This window comes from Hermetia illucens, chromosome 7 (genome assembly GCF_905115235.1).
Source record: "Hermetia illucens chromosome 7, iHerIll2.2.curated.20191125, whole genome shotgun sequence".
NCBI classification, from domain to species: domain Eukaryota; kingdom Metazoa; phylum Arthropoda; class Insecta; order Diptera; family Stratiomyidae; genus Hermetia; species Hermetia illucens.
The window spans coordinates 7,452,528-7,468,400 of record NC_051855.1 but is presented as its reverse complement, the minus strand read 5'-3'; the positions used below and the strand labels follow the sequence as shown (position 1 = coordinate 7,468,400).

Genomic DNA, 15,873 nt, shown 5'->3' with positions numbered 1-15,873 from the left:
GTTAACGTGGAAGCATCATATCCAGGAACAATATTAGAAATCATGCAGATTGCTCTGGTGCTGTAGGAATGCGATAGGTAAGACCTGGGGACTTTCACCTAAACGGATATACTGGATACATTCATAATAAAACCCATTTTGATGTATGCATGCATCGTCTGGTGGCCAAGACTGAACTTTGCTAACAGCAGGAAGCTGCTAACGCAGATTCAGAGACTTGGTTGCCTAAGTATTACTGGAGCAATGAGTACTACGCCGACTGCGGCACTTGAAGCTATCCTAAATTTACCCCCCATTCACTTGGAGGTGAAACGGAAAGCACCCAACGACGCATATAGGCTCGATACCATTGGGGCGTGAAAAGGCGGCCAATCCAACGGGCATGCGTCTATCTGGAAATTCCTTGAAAAACATCCGCTAGCCCTGATGCCGACCGATCATATGGTTTCCAGATTCGTCTTTGAAAAGACGTACACTGTCGTAATCACCGAAAGAGAAGAATAGTCGACAAGTGGCCATGAGTCTTTTCAGATTACAGAGCTAATAATCTTCACCGACGGGTCAGTCATGGAGGATGGATCGGGTGCAGGTGTGTTCTCGGAGAATCCGATTATAAAACTGGTCCGACCCCTCGGAAAAATGATGACAATATTCCAGACGGAGATATATGCCATTTCATTGGCAGCAGAAGAATGTCTGCGACAAAAATGGAGGGGTCGCACCATTCGAATCTGTTCTGACAGTCGGGCGGCATTATCAGCACTAAATGGCAACAACATGTCAAGCCAGTCGGTGTGGAGTTGTCATCAGGTGCTGTTGAAACTTGGCCGACTGAACGAAACATTCCTGATGTGGGTGCCGGGGCGCACTAACACCGCCGGCAATGAGGAGGCTGACAGACTAGCTCGCCGAGGGTCTGGATCCACAATGGTGGGGCCAGAACCAGCTCTTGGAATTCGACCATCTACTGTCAAGTCTACTCTGAAGGGTGAAATTGCAAGGATTCACGCAACCGAGTGGAAAAATTTGGACTCTTGCCGGCAAGCGAAAATCCTCGTGAAGGAGCCAGGCATTTTTGTTGTCTCTTAAGAAGTGGGACATGAAAACCCTAGTAGGACTTTTGACGGGACACTGCCCCTTAAACTACCATATGGAAAAGATTGGGGTAGTGGTTTCGGCTGTGTGCAGCCAATGTAAGGAGGAGGAGGAGACGGCTGCCCGGCATCCTCAGATCTCAGACGAAGACACCTTGGCAAGGTTTTCTTCAATGAAGAATCTGCACACTCTCTGCCTCTGGAGAATGTTCTCAGATTCGCTAAAGCCTGCGAACACCGTAGGCGGGAAGCCATTGAATAGGCAACTACGGGGATAGTACAATGGGCCTAATAATGGCCTGAGTGATCGGAGCTGCGGCTCACCCCAGTTAACTAAACTAAACTAAACTAAACTAAACTAAACTAAACTAAACTAAACTAAACTAAACTAAACTAAACTAAAATAATATTTTTAACTATTTATATTATAATAATAAATAATTAAATCAATTTATAACAGAATAATTAACATATTTTGATGGGCGACAACATACATTGTTATTATATTTTCAATTGTTACCGATAGAAATCTTATTTCTTCCACCTTATGTTCATCTCAACCCAAAACAATATCATGAAAATATCTTTCGGTGACTATAAATTGAAAATTATCTTTTCATCCATTTCAGAAAACACATCTATCTGTTTTATTTGTTAGAAAATTAAACTTCAACCATTAAAAGATGCAGAAAATACCACTTTTATATCATTTTATTCAAAAGTTTGTCCGCCTCTTTTAAAAACCATCTTTTTTTTTAAATCTCAGACTTTTTTTTTTGCTCAAGTTTCTATATCTACTTTTGTGCTTCATAAACGTATTCGTTTGAATCTATTTTTTTTTTATGTTGTATGAAAAATTCCGTAAAACGAAAATGTTTTAATAGTCTCAAATGTAACGACATTCTTGTCAATAAAAAAAGACTGAATACTCATTCTTTGAAAATTTTTTCTTCAAATGGAGGAATGGAAGTACATTTCATCATCTAAGTACAAAATGTATCTTTGTCCTGGAGTCGTTTTGAAATAAAAATTTATACATGTCATTAAAATCCATTTAAACCCATTATTTCAACTGATTAGATATACATTACATATATGTTTATATTCTATATAATATGTTCATACCTGCATAGATCCAAGTACTTTTCTTCATTAAAAAGATATGAATAGACAGAAAACCGACAGAGATATACGATTTTGAAGGAATAATAAAAAACACCCAGAGTGATCACTTCATTTTTTTTTTTTCGTTTCTTCTTCACTTTTTGTCATTAATTTGAGCTCATTAAATCAGACATAATGTTAATAGAAGGCATTATAACATTTTCAGGGCATCAAAAAGTCACCAAAAAAACCATAAAGGAAAGAGAAAAAAGAGGTAGAAAGGTGAGATAAGCTTTCTTTACATTTAACAGCCATTTTTCACAATATTTGATGAATCATTTCCTGTAGGACTTCACGAAAGACAATAGTGACAATTCACTTCCATAACATATTCATAAAAACATAAACCAAAATACTATTTGTAAGATAAACTATCATTTTATCAATTCGGTTAGTTATAACTTAGCACGAGCCCTCCTTTAAGACTTAAGTAGCTCCAGCTCTCTCCCTATTCCATAAGACGTAGTCATCAACGGTGAACTCTGGGTACCAGACGACCCCCAGTTTCAACTAGCCTTGTCCCTGCAAAAAGGGGCTCTGCCGAGACCTACTTTCTCCGGTAAAACAAAGGTCATAGCGACCAACTATGAAGAAACTAAAAAACTTAAAAAAAAATAAAACAAATCAACAGCACTTTGATCATGATGATCCACCCCTGATCGAATGGGCAACCCTGAACGGATAGTCAACCCTGAGCTCTTCGATGGAGAACCTGTGTATAGACCCAAATTAGCCACTTACTCAAATGACAACCAACCCTATTGGGACCCAATCTTTAACGGACGAACCGAAGCAGTCCCCCTTCTGTTAGCATTCCTGCTTGCGGATTCCAATTGGCGCCACCTATCGAGGCTAAAGTCTAACATACAAGTAGGCCTCCAGGAAAACAGCCCTTCGAGCAAAAAGCTTTCGGGCAAAACAATGCCTCCAGACAAACTGCCACCGGGCAAAAACCACCGCAAAACACAACCGCCGGATTGTACAATACTAAAGGAAAAGGATCGTCTAAGGCATCTGCGGCTAAGGGCAAACCAAAGGGGCAGTGGTTTTTTGACGATCCCAACGGTTCGCCACAAATGGCTGCAAAAACGGCTCGGTCAGCAGCGGCTAAGTCTTCATTTGCAACTAAAGCGCCCACCCGTGGATAAAAATTGGCTATGGGAAGGATACCCAGAAATAAAACCAAACATGGAGGAGCAGAAGAAGAATGAAGTTACGGTGCAGGGCTTCGGAAATCCAGTGCCGGCGGTTTTTGGGAGTGAGCAAGCGGGCTCCCGGCCCTCGATATCCAACGACCGCAGTGCCTCAGTAGTGGGAACCTTGGCTACTGTGGCATCTATTGTTACAAGCGTACGGGAGGAACTTGAACTGGCTCCAGTGATGGACCCGTTCAGAAGGAGCTCGATTTTTCGCAGATCTCCTCCCACACGGACACAAGCCCCCACGATCGCTACCCCCAGTGGGAAGCGAATAGCGGGAGTCTTCGATGAGGAAGCATCACTGACGCCGATTCACCCGAGCGATGTTTTTGGCAATGATCAGTCTGGAGCTGCCTTTACTGCCCTCGGTAAAAAGATCATGGAGCTGTGTGAGTTTATAAAGGAGCGCAGGAACATTCACCAAAATATAAGGGCCATGATAAGAGGCATCCGTTTGACATACGGCAAGGCCCAGGATGAACGAGTGGGGAAGTCGCCGATTGGAAAAGGGAACCAGGCAACTCAAGTAACGCCGGTTCAAAACACAAAAGGGGAGAAACCGGGGAAGAGGATGCACGAGAAGCTGAATGACTCAACAGGCCAGCAAACCCCGAAAAGAAAAAAGGACTCAACTCCCAAAAACGCGGAGTTCATGAAAAGCACATCTGAAGCTACCAATGAAAATACTGCAGTGGCTACCTCGAGAAAAGGGATCGAACCTTCAAAGGCGGATGCGGAAGCTTGGAGGAAGGTAGAACCGCGGAAAAGAAATTATCGGAAGAAGATTAGACCGGAGGTGATTTTCATTTCCAAACGGGGCGAAGGGCCATACGCCGACATTCTCAGGAAAGTGAAGGCAGACCCCGAACTTACCAATTTGGGAGACAACATCAGCCGTATTAGACGGACGCAGAAGGGAGATCTTATGTTGGAACTTAAGAAATCCAAGGATGTAACCGCGGACAAATTCTTAAGCCAAATCGGGAAGACTTTAGGGCAGGAAGCCGCCATAAGAGCTAGCAGGCTGGAGATCACTATAATCTGCAAAGATATAGATGAAATCACGACGAAGGAAGAGGTTCGCGAAGCGTTGAAGAAACAGTTCGATCTTGCCGGACTACAAGACGCGCTAAGGAAAGCCTATGGGGGAACACAAACCGCCACCATCAGCCTACCAGTGGAGAACGCACTCAAACAGCAGAGAGAGTGAGAATAGGCTGGGTTATGTGTCGCCTTAGGGAACAGGTGGCGTTAAAACGGTGCTTTAGATGCCTTGGCTTTGGTCACATTGCGAAGCCATGCACTAACCCAAATGATAGGTCAAAGCAATGCAGGAGATGCTGAGTGGAAGGCCATATCAGCAAGGACTGCGGATCTGACCCAAATTGTCTACTGTGCAAAGGAAAGGAGGGTGTGGACCATCGGCACATTGCGGGCAGCAGCAGGTGCCCGGAATACAGGAGAGCCCTTAGCACAAATCGCAGATGAGGTTGATACAAATCAACCTCAACCACTGCGAGGCGGCGCAGGATCTACTCGCGCAAACCATCCGCGAGAAAAACATCGATGTGGCCATACTAAGTGAACCATACCGAAACCGCGGTGGTAGCGTTTGGGTCAAAGACCAAACGGGCCAAGCAGCGCTGTGGACTTGTGGAGAACAAGCCTTCCAGGAAATAATGGAGCACCCGGAGGAGGGCTTCATCAGAGCGAAGGTGAAGGGCATCCACATCTACAGCTGCTATGCTCCACCTAGCCCTACACTCGTCGAGTATGAACGAATGCTTGCCGCTCTTGTTTTGGATGCAAGTGGACGTTGGCCGATCATAATAGGAGGCGATTTCAATACGTGGGCTCTTGAATGGGGCCGCCGGATAACTAATGTCAGGGGATGTGTTCTCCTCGAAGCTTAACTTTAGCCAGTACAATCGCCTGGCATGTCAGTGACGACTATGCTCACAGCGACCACCAGGCAATCTCCATAGAGATCAAGAGCGGATCGAGCTCGAAAAAGAGTTGTCGCAGAATGCCGGGTGGCATGCTTGGCTGGACAGTGAAAGCTTTCGAGGGGAACACGTTTTCCGCGGTGCTCAATTCCGACATATCCCTGAGTGGTACGGCTGGAGAGAAAGCCACCCAGATCACTCGATGGGTGACGGAAGCATGCGATGGTACTATGCCCAGAAGGCGATTGCTCCCCAGTAGGCAACCCAACTACTGGTGGAACAACGAAATTGCAAGTTTGCGAGCCGCATGTTTTCGGGCAAGGAGGCTTTGCCAGAGGCTCAGGGGAAAACCCGGTGGCGACGGTCGAGAGGAGGCACACAAGCAATGACGTGGCCACCTAAAGGAAGCCATTGGGAGAAGCAAAAAGAACTGCTTCAAACAGCTGTGCGACCATGCCGACATAAACCCTTGGGGCGAGGCTTACAGAGTGGTGATGAAAAGGCTGCGGAAATCACCCCAGGTGACCTGTCCGCGCCTCCTGAAATAGATTGTTACCACTCTGTTCCCTCACCACGAAAATAGGGCAAGGCAAATTTTTGTCCAGCTAAATGACGGCATAATACCGCCTGTAACTGTGGAGGAGCTGCGGGAAATATGTGGTAGGTTCGGTGACAACAAGGCCCCAGGTTTGGATGGCATCCCCAACCGAGCTTTGAAACTGGCAGTGAGCTTTTCGCCAACACCTTCAAGGCGTGCCTAAAAGAAGGAATATTCCCTGCCCAGTGGAAAAAGCAAAAGTTGGTGTTGCTTCCGAAGTCTGGCAAGCCACCTGGAAACCCAGCGTCGAATCGTCCTATTCGCCTGTTGGATACAATGAGGAAGATGATGGAGGGAGTCATCTACAACAGACTCCTGCCCATCGTCGAAGCCAGCAATGGTTTGTCGGAACGCCAGTTTGGTTTCCGACGCGCCCACTGTACGGTGGACGCAGTTGGCATGGTGGTAAACCTGACAAAAGGTGCACTGATTTCTGGCGGCTGCTGTGCCTTGGTGGCGTTGGATGTCAAAAACGCATTCAACTCGGCCAACTGGAGTAGAATTAAACGGGCGTTGGCTGACATAGGTGTCCCCGGATATTTAGCGAATTTGGTGGAAAACTACCTCTCAGAGAGGACTCTCTGGTACGGGTCGGATGAGGACCCCAAAGAGTACATTATCACAGCCGGGGTACCACAGGGATCGGGGTCCTCTGTTGTGGAATATCATGTATAATGGGGTGCTTGCTCTTCCCGTCCCAGAGGGGACTACGATTGTCGGCTTTGCTGATGACCTAACTGTGGTTGTTGCAGCAAAACACCCAGAAGATGTGGAGGTTTACGCAACAGAAGCAGTGAGAGCGGTAAAGTCCTGGCTAGAAAAGGCCGGGCTGACCTTGGTGGACGGGAAAACGGAAGCGGTCTTAATAACGAAACGCAGGAAAAATAACACTGTAAAAACCGGCTATCAAATATCTGCGGGTAATAATTGACACCAAATTGAGTTTTAGGGAACACCTATAGTATGCCAGTGCCACCACGGCACAAAAATGTTGCCAAATATTGGTGGACCGAAACATTGCCGGAGGTTGGTGCTAGCCGGAGTGGTGCGCTCCATCCTGCTCTACTCGTCGCCTGTGTTGGCAGAGGCGCTTGCAAACTCTCAGAGACGGAAGCAGGTGAACTCGGTTTACCGGCGGATGGCTTTGAGGGTTTGCAGTGCTTTTAGAACCACATCAGATGAGGCAGTATTGGTGGTGGCAGGCATGATCCCGGTTGACATTCTGGCCAAAGAAATGAGTGTCCTGTACAATGCAAGACATATGGAGGGGCATGCACAGCGTAGAAATGCGGCAAGGTCAGCGTCGCTTGAGCTATGGCAACGCAGATGGGACGAGTCTGCGAGAGGTCGGTGGACGCACAGGCTCATTCCCAACATTAGGGTGTGGCTTGAGCGAAAACATGGGGAGACCAACTACCACATTACCCAGTTCCTCACGGGACATGGTGGTTGCTACAGGCAGTATCTGCACCGCTTTGGGTTGGATGATTTTCCGAACTGTCCCAGATGCGATGGCATACCGGAGGATCCAGAGCATGTGATGTTTCACTGCCCACGATTTGCGATGGAGAGAAGGAGCTTAAACCAGGTGCTGGGCAGAAGCGGGACCCCGGAGAGCTTGGTTACTGAGATGCTGGAGTCCGAGGAGAAGTGGCTTGCGGTTGGCTCCGCAATCATCCAAATGCAGGCGGAGTTGCTGAAGGAACAAAGAAGGAGGAAAGCTGCAAATAGGAGAAGGATGAGTGCCTAAGAGCGCGATTGACCTTGAAGAGAGTTTCCGATGCTATGTCTGGCTTCCAGAAGAGGAGCGTAATGGTGCTGAGATGCTGGAACAACTTGAAGTCCAGAATACCTCAACACCTCCACCTAGATGCTACTAGGCAGCAAAGCAGGAGACAGAGCTGATAGGCCGGGAACTTTCCTCACTATTGACGTTGCTGAAATGGATATTATCAGGGTTCGGAAACAAATGGGAAACCGGCTCCACTACGGGCTTGGGACCGTCACATTACGGCATGTCGCCTTCTAAAACCATCGAAGGTAAGTTCAATCCATGGCATCTTCATCTGAACAGTAGATGAGGTGTCATATCTTTCAGATAAATTTGAAACATTGTAAAGCAGCGGCTGCACTAATCAGTCGTCGAATGTGATAGCGACACCACAACGATCAAATTGACCATAAAAAAACCAACAGGGAGATAAGCAGATTCTATGGTGCTTTGCTTATTTGCTTTATGACGTGGACGAAGTTCCCAGTGGAACATTCATCAGAGCTAACCAAAATGTCAAAAGTAAAGACATGGAAAGGCTGGCAAAATTCCAACCTCAAGGCGAGAGTATTGAGACTACTGAAGTATCTGGTACGAACCGAATAGCAGATCCTCAATCTGGCCAATGAACCCGCTTTCTTTCGACGTCGTTTGGCAAGAGGTCATCGACACCACGGTGGCATCACCTGACATTGTGGCTCTTGTCAGAGTAGAGAGTATCAAACGATATCACGCCCTCCCATCACAGAAGCTTTCGAAGAGACATCTCCACTCATGATGCCAAAGAAGCGTAAAACACCATGGTGGAACTCCTATTTGGTGAAACAGAGAACACCGACCGGGCTCTAAAGTCTGATTTAGCCGCTTGCTGGATTCGATACAAAGAGAGGCTCAAAAAGCTCTAAAAAAGAGCATAAGATTGGCGAAAGAACGATCATAATGGAGACACTTTTGCGAAAGGACCAACTCTCGTGAAACAACCTCAAAGTTAAAGCGGATCCCTGTCAAAGAACGTAGCAATCCGTTAGATTATCCACGTTTACAGAGCGGGAGGTACACAGAAGCCGATGAGGAAACGGCGAACCATTTGCTTGAAGGTAGCATCCAAAAGCTCCAGACCCATACAACCCTCAACCGGAAGATTGGACTCTGCCTGGACTGGCATGTAAGGTAGTTTCATTGAAACGAGTGAAATTGGCATTTAACTTCTTCCATAGTCTACAGGTCTGGATGGCATTATTCCTGCTTTTGTAATAGAGGGAATGGATGCCCTGGGTCTGCACATTCGGATTATGTACCGTGCTTATCTAGCACATGCTTATATTCCAACCACCTGGTGTGATGTGAAGGTAATATTTATTCCCTACACAGACGCAAAAAGCTTGCGACCGATCAGCCTCACTTCCTTTCTGCTAAAAGAGCTGGGAAGACTAGTAGTTCGGTTCATAAGGGTTACATATATCCCTCAATGGCTACTTTACTGTAGGCAACATGCCGACTAGTAAGGTAAACACACGCAGACACAACTCCATGAGCTAACGGCAAAAATTGAGAAGGCAATATCCTATAAAGAATACCCTTAGGCGCATTAATGGACATCGAAAGGCGCCCTCAATTATGCCTCACTCGCAGCAAGGAACCATAGAATCGATCCGCTGTTAATCAGTTGGATCCTTCACATGCTAGAGTGGAGAAAGATCCACATATTTATCGGATAGAAGTCTATTGAGGTAAGGTGTCTTAAGAGTTGCCCACAGGGAGAGGTTCTCTCTCCTCTGTTATGCTTCCTGGTAATGGGCACTTTGCTGTGGTTCCCGAAGGACACAAAGGTCTTTGCACAAGCATTTGCAGACAATCTAGCCGTAATAATTATCGGCAAGTTTGCGGGTACAGTATGTGACCGCCTGAATGTAATCCACAGTTGGTGCCTCCACAATGGACTCATGGTGATCGTAGGAAGACTAGACAAGTTATCTTTACAAGAAACATCAAGTGGTATAGCTACACGCTACCCACCTTGGCGGGGGAGGAAATCAAGCTAATAACAGTCAAATATTTTGGAGTCCATCTCGACTTCAAGTTAATGTGGAAGCATCATATCCAAGAACAATGGCAGAACAGCGCTAGGTAAGACCTGGGGACTTTCACCAAAACAGATTAAGGGGCGTGGAAGGGCGGCCAATTATACGGTCATGCGTTCATCTGGAAATTTCTTGGCAAACATCAGGTGGCTCCGATATCCACCGATCATATGGTTTCCAGATTGTAGAATGGTTTTTAAATAGCCACGAGGCTTTAAGGATTACAAACTTAATAATCTTCATTGACAGGATGGTCATGGAAAACGGATAAGGCGCAGGGGTGTTCCCGGGAAATCCGATTGCGAAATTGACTCGAACTCTCGGAAAAATGACGACCATATTCCAGGTGGAGATATATGCCATTTTATTGGTAGCAGAAGAATATTTGCGGTAAAAATGGAAGGGTCACCCCATTCGAATCTGTTCCGACAGTCGAGCAGCATTATCAGGACTAAACAGCAACAAAATATCGAGCCAGATGGTGTGGAGTTGTCATCAGGTACTGCTGAAAATTGGCCGACTGAACGAAACATTCCTGATGTGGGTGCAGAGTACTCAAACATCGCTGGTAATGAGGAATCTAACAGACAGGTTTACCAGGGTTCTGAATTCACAATAGTGGGACCAGAATCAGCTTTTGGCATTCGGCCATCTCCTGTCAAGTCCACTCTGAAGGGGAAAATGGCAAGAATTTATGCAGCCCTAGTAGGGCTTTTAATGACCCTAGTAGGGCTTTTAGTGACCCTCTCAGACCTCAAACGAAGATACGTTAGTGAGGTTTTTTTCAACGAAGAGTCTGCGCATTCTCTGTCTCTGGAGAATGTCCTTGTATTCGCGTAAACATGTGGACAGCAAGAGACCGATCAATAGGCGATCTCCGGGGATAGTACAATGGGCCTAACAAAGGTCTGAGTGCTTGGAGCTGAAGTCAAGATTTTAATAGTGCGAAGCATGACAGTTATCACAAATATAATATTATTTAGATTATTACATTACCTTATTAAAAATCCGCCTTTAGTATGCCCTTTATCAGACGTTTAAACCTGAAATAGAAAATGGTATTATATAACATATATATATACATAAATATACTAATGATATGATCGTCATATAATAATAAAATAATAACTCCGCCCCAGCCGATCCGAAGACCGGGTGTAAAAGAAGGAGGGATAGATGGCTTCAATCTGAAGGGCTGTATGACACCGCAACGTCTCAGGTGGTATTTGAAAAAAGTGCAGGAACTTTGCAGTCCTGCAGATTACTCACTGAGGAAGCTATCACCACAGCTAGCAGCTAGGGATAAAATGCAAGTCCTAAAATTATAGGAGAAAGGAATTTAAGGTCCAGTACGGATAACCACGGGAGTCATCTGACTTGGTGACTGTGTCGGGTTGCCGTAATGAACAGCACCGCGTCAAAACCGCTAATCGTGGGGCGGTTTGACGTTGAGGCACCACGATGACCAGCAGCATTGCAGCTCCGCTTACTGTACCTGTTTGGCCACAATCTGTTGTGACCACTTCAACAGGTTGACGTAGGCAGCGGATGAAGTGGAGTGGCAGTTATGGAAGGGTGGTATGCCACCTTATCAGTCATTTATCTGAGGGCGCCAGTACCTCAGAGCCTACCCATATATAGAGAGGCATCTTCCAGGGGGATTCGTTGAGTCTTCATTGGTTGCATTGCATGGCATTGGACCCCTATTTTATGGTTACTGGCTAGAGTAGAAATTTTGACTTTGGGCGGGAAGAGTAGTGGCGAGTGTGTCAGCAACAATTTGAAAAAAAGGGAAAGTTGCAACCTGTCAGCATTCATTATCTAAGCATCATCTAAGCACCCTTTCGAAAAGTGTGTGGCGAATTGAAAAAAAACATCCAAACAGGCTGCCAGTCATCGTAAAAAAGGTCCCGAAAACGAAAATTGATGACTTAGAGGATGCTCTCTTTTTGTTCGTAAATGGTATGATTCCTTCGATAGCAGCGACATTAGAATCGCTATACCAGAGACACCAGACGTGACGAGAATTTCAGTGTTCGGAGTAGCACCCGATCAAGAGAACTTTAGACGACACCCAACATTCCCATAACATCGAAAGCTTTTGAAGAAGTCACTGCATCGCTAAACACTTCTAACTCAACGTCTGCTCCGAACACACGCACCTCAGAAGACGTTCACGTTGGTCAGCACCAGATCCCGCTGGACTGGTTGGATTCAGTTGATTATTCATCCGCAGTTAAATATTGTCCTCAGAGGGAGGAGCAAGTGAATGGATTAACATGCGCTTAAAGCTAAGGAAACTGAGCCAAAAGACCCAAGCCACAGGACACTGTAGGACCGGAATAGCCTCGGGATCGGGGAGTGAAAGTAAATGTCAAGCTCCGCGAAGAGTACTTCAAAAATATCCGCGCTACGTGATGAGCAGTCCATCAAGCAGTCACAGAGTTTGAAAAGGGTACACATATCAAGGAAGATGCGGCGTTGCTGCAGGGAAGGGACACTGATGGATAGTCCACCCGGGGAAGGTTCTTTTTGGAAAAGAGGGTCCGGCTGAATTTATGTTGCCCCACGGACAATCACGATTGCGGAAGGGGGACCAGACTATACAGCACTATCCAAGAATGTTCTGACGAAGGAGTTGAAAAGTGTTAAGGAATGTCGTCCGTCCAGTCGCTCTTTATGGTTCTGAATGTTGACCGACCATAAAAAACAATGAACGGCGTCTTGCGGTAATGGAGACGAAGATGCTACGTTGAACTAGTGGCGTCACACGTTTAGATCACATCTGAAATAAGGATATCCGCGATCGTTATGGGGTTGCACCGATCGTGGAAAAGTTGCGAGAGAGGCGTCTTCGATGGTATGGTCACGCAATTCGTGCAAACGAGAATTCACTTGCAAAGATTGGTCTGAACATCGAAGCCGATGGTAACCGACCAAAAGGCCGACCTAAGCAACGGTGGCTTGATACGCTGGATGGGGATTTGAAAGCCTCGAGATTGCACCCAGATCAGGCATTCGATAGAGCCAAATGGCGAAGCCGATCACGACGAGCCGACCCCGCTTGTGAACGGGACAAAGGCTGAAGAAAAAGAAGAAGGAAGGTTGAATTGACGCAAAGTCGGAAGAGGAACGTAGGATGAAACCAGACGTTATGAAACGAAATTTTTCATCGAAAATTACAGAGTGTTTAATGGAAATCAGCAGTGAAAGGGGTTGTCCGCCAAGAGAGTAGGATGTTGGGGAGGGTTTAGGTGAATTGCACATATAGTGACATTTGCTGATATTCAAAGCCAGCTTGTTAACCGAGCACCAACTGACCAAAGAGTCTAGGTTGGACTGCAAGGGAGTCCAATCCAGCGGAGATGCAACAGAGGCAAATCATTTAAGGTCATCAGTGTACAGTAAACATGGACAGATAAGGGTGGAGGGGAGATCATTGATGAAAACCAGGAATAGGAGGGTGCCAAGAATGGGACCTTGGGGAACACCAGGCCGGGGAGAGAAGGAACAGGATGAGTGTTCACGAAAAGAAACTTTGCAGGAACTATATAAAAGACAAAAGGAAATCGAGGAGATGACTAAGAGAGGAAGCCGAGTGGAGAGAGTTTGGAAAGGGAAACATTGTGGTCAGCGGTATCAAAACGAAATCAGTATAAAAAAGGTGTACTTCCTGTGGTGAATTAAGGCATTTAGCAACGAAGTTGGTGAAGATCAGAAGGTTTGAAGCGGTGCTTCACGAAACCATGCTGTTCTTTCAAGTGACCGAAATGCACGGCCAAGCAGCCGTAGACGTATCTCACGAGGATTTTGGAGCTAGACGAAAGAAGAGAGATGCGACGGTAGTTCACAGCTAATGACCGATCACTACTCTTGAGGATAGGGATGATAAGGGTCTCTTCTAAAGATGGCGAAATTAGCATTCTTCTAAACTTTCGTTCAAGGTAATATACAGAGGTAGGGAAATGAGTTTTTTTTTAGAATTAAGAAGGAAGAGGTTAGGAAACCTATTGGGACCAGGCCCGAAATTGGTGTCAAGATTACCAATGAGAGACTCAACTAAAAAAGGGGTGGGGAGAGGAAAGGCGAGAGATTCGGAGCAGCCTGGATAAACAAGAGGCGTAGAGGGGGCAGTAGTTGAGGGAGCAAACATGATAGAGAAGTAAGAACAAAGAAGGTCACAAGATTGTTGTGGGGAGTTGTCAATGAAAGAAGTGAAAAATTGGGTGGGGTTGCGAAATAGCGCAAGTCACCGCGGGCAAGTGCGGCATCAACGCTCAGCAAGTATCGCTTATGTGCTATTTTAATCATCGACTTCACGGAGTGCATGTCCTTGAAATGAGCAAGGTCGGTGTCATTCTTTCAAGTTCGAAATTTCATCGGCAAAGCACGTTTCAGGCGGATGTTATTAAGGATATTCATGGTGAACCAAGTGTAGAAGCGAAACTAAAATAGGAGAATTAGGGACGTAACAGGAGAGGAGACCGGACAGGACATTATAAAAGGTGCCAAGAGCTTGATTACGCGTAAAGGTTGATAATATATGATCCCAGTTGATTGAAGCTAGGACTAAGTTTATACCGTCAAATTGGCTTTCCGCAAGTTGAATTTAACAGAATTTTGGGCAGTTTTGGCGTTTGAGCGGGGGAGCTTTGCATCAAATTCAAGCGGGGGATGGTGAGCGTTGAAGTACAAAGACTGTTCCGCTCGAAACGTCTCACCATAGGGTCAAAGCTCTTACTATACAAGACTATGATCTTGCCAGTCCTCATGTATTCCTCGGAAACTTGGGTTCTTAGCAGGAAAAATTGCGAACTCTTGGCCGCGTTCGAGAGAAGAATCCTCCGAAGAATTTTTGGCCCCCTACATGTGGATGGACGATTCCGTAGCCTACACAATGACGAAATCTATGAGCGATACCATGACCGTCCGGTGGTGGATAAAATCCGGCTCAATAGGTTACGGTGGGCGGGTCACTTAATCCGTATGGATGAGGATGATCCCACCCGGAAAGTCTATAAGGGCAATATCGATGGTAGAAAAAGAAGACGAGGCAGACCCTGCCTAAGATGGAGCGATGGCGTAGGTCAGGACGCCAGACAGCTTTTAGGGATATCGAATTGGTGGACCTCAGCGCAAAACCGGGATGTCTGGAGTTCCTTATTAAGGCAGGCCTAGACCGGATACCGGTTGTTGCGCCGTTGATGATGATGATGATGATGGTGGGCGTCAATTTTGACATAGGGGCATGGGCGAGGAACTTGGAAAGAAGGAGGTTGAAAGTGCAGTTGAAGAAGTTTTTGGAGGGCGTTGAAATTCAGGGCAGAACAGGTGTTCATAAAGGAAGAGAGTAGAAGGGAAGAGTGGAAGAGGTTTGCTGAAAGCGATAGGAAGGCTAGGACAACTAGGCCAATTGAGCATGGAGAGGTTAAAATCTCCGCAAAGGATGAAAGAGAGGGACGGGAATTCGGCAGTAAGGAGTTCCAACAATCTGTCAAGCAATTTTTCGTACAGGTGGGAAGGGCTTGCACAGCATCTGCCGAAATTGTGACATGAAAATAATGTTAGAATATACCACAAACATGTTCATACTAAATAAGTTACTGATTCCCTTAGATATTTCTATTAACTTTAAATTAAATTAAATTCATAATTTAATGTATAAAAGGAAAGTAAAAAAATATAAATAAAAATGAAAAATAAATAATAAAACTCATTAAAATTTAAATATAATTAAAAAAACAAACAGTTTTTCACCATAGACAGGAATATAGCTGATTTAACCGACAAAGATACTAATATCTATTTAAAACCATACAATTAACGCCGTCAAAGGGAAGGGTTTATGTAACTAATATAACAAATTCACATTGTCTTCTCAAGATTATCCATGTATCTCGAAACTATCTTTCAAAACTGCTTAACATATGACCAATTTTTAATCATCCCATGTAGATAACTATCGTCCTCGGATCAGGTTGTCTTTCTTGTTTGTTGTCCATGGATTCTAAAATATCAAG

At 45.5% G+C, this 15,873-nt stretch overlaps 1 protein-coding gene across 4 annotated transcripts in view; it reads right to left on the bottom strand.

Moving 5' to 3' along the window:
- Positions 1–15,873, bottom strand: part of LOC119660900 (bromodomain-containing protein DDB_G0280777-like) — a 531,029-nt gene that overhangs the window by 402,116 nt on the left and 113,040 nt on the right. For all 4 annotated transcript variants that reach the window (XM_038069839.1, XM_038069841.1, XM_038069840.1 and 1 more), the window contains one exon: positions 10,850–10,896. The gene's annotated coding sequence lies outside the window, so the exon portion shown is untranslated. The remainder of the gene's footprint in view (positions 1–10,849; positions 10,897–15,873) is intronic.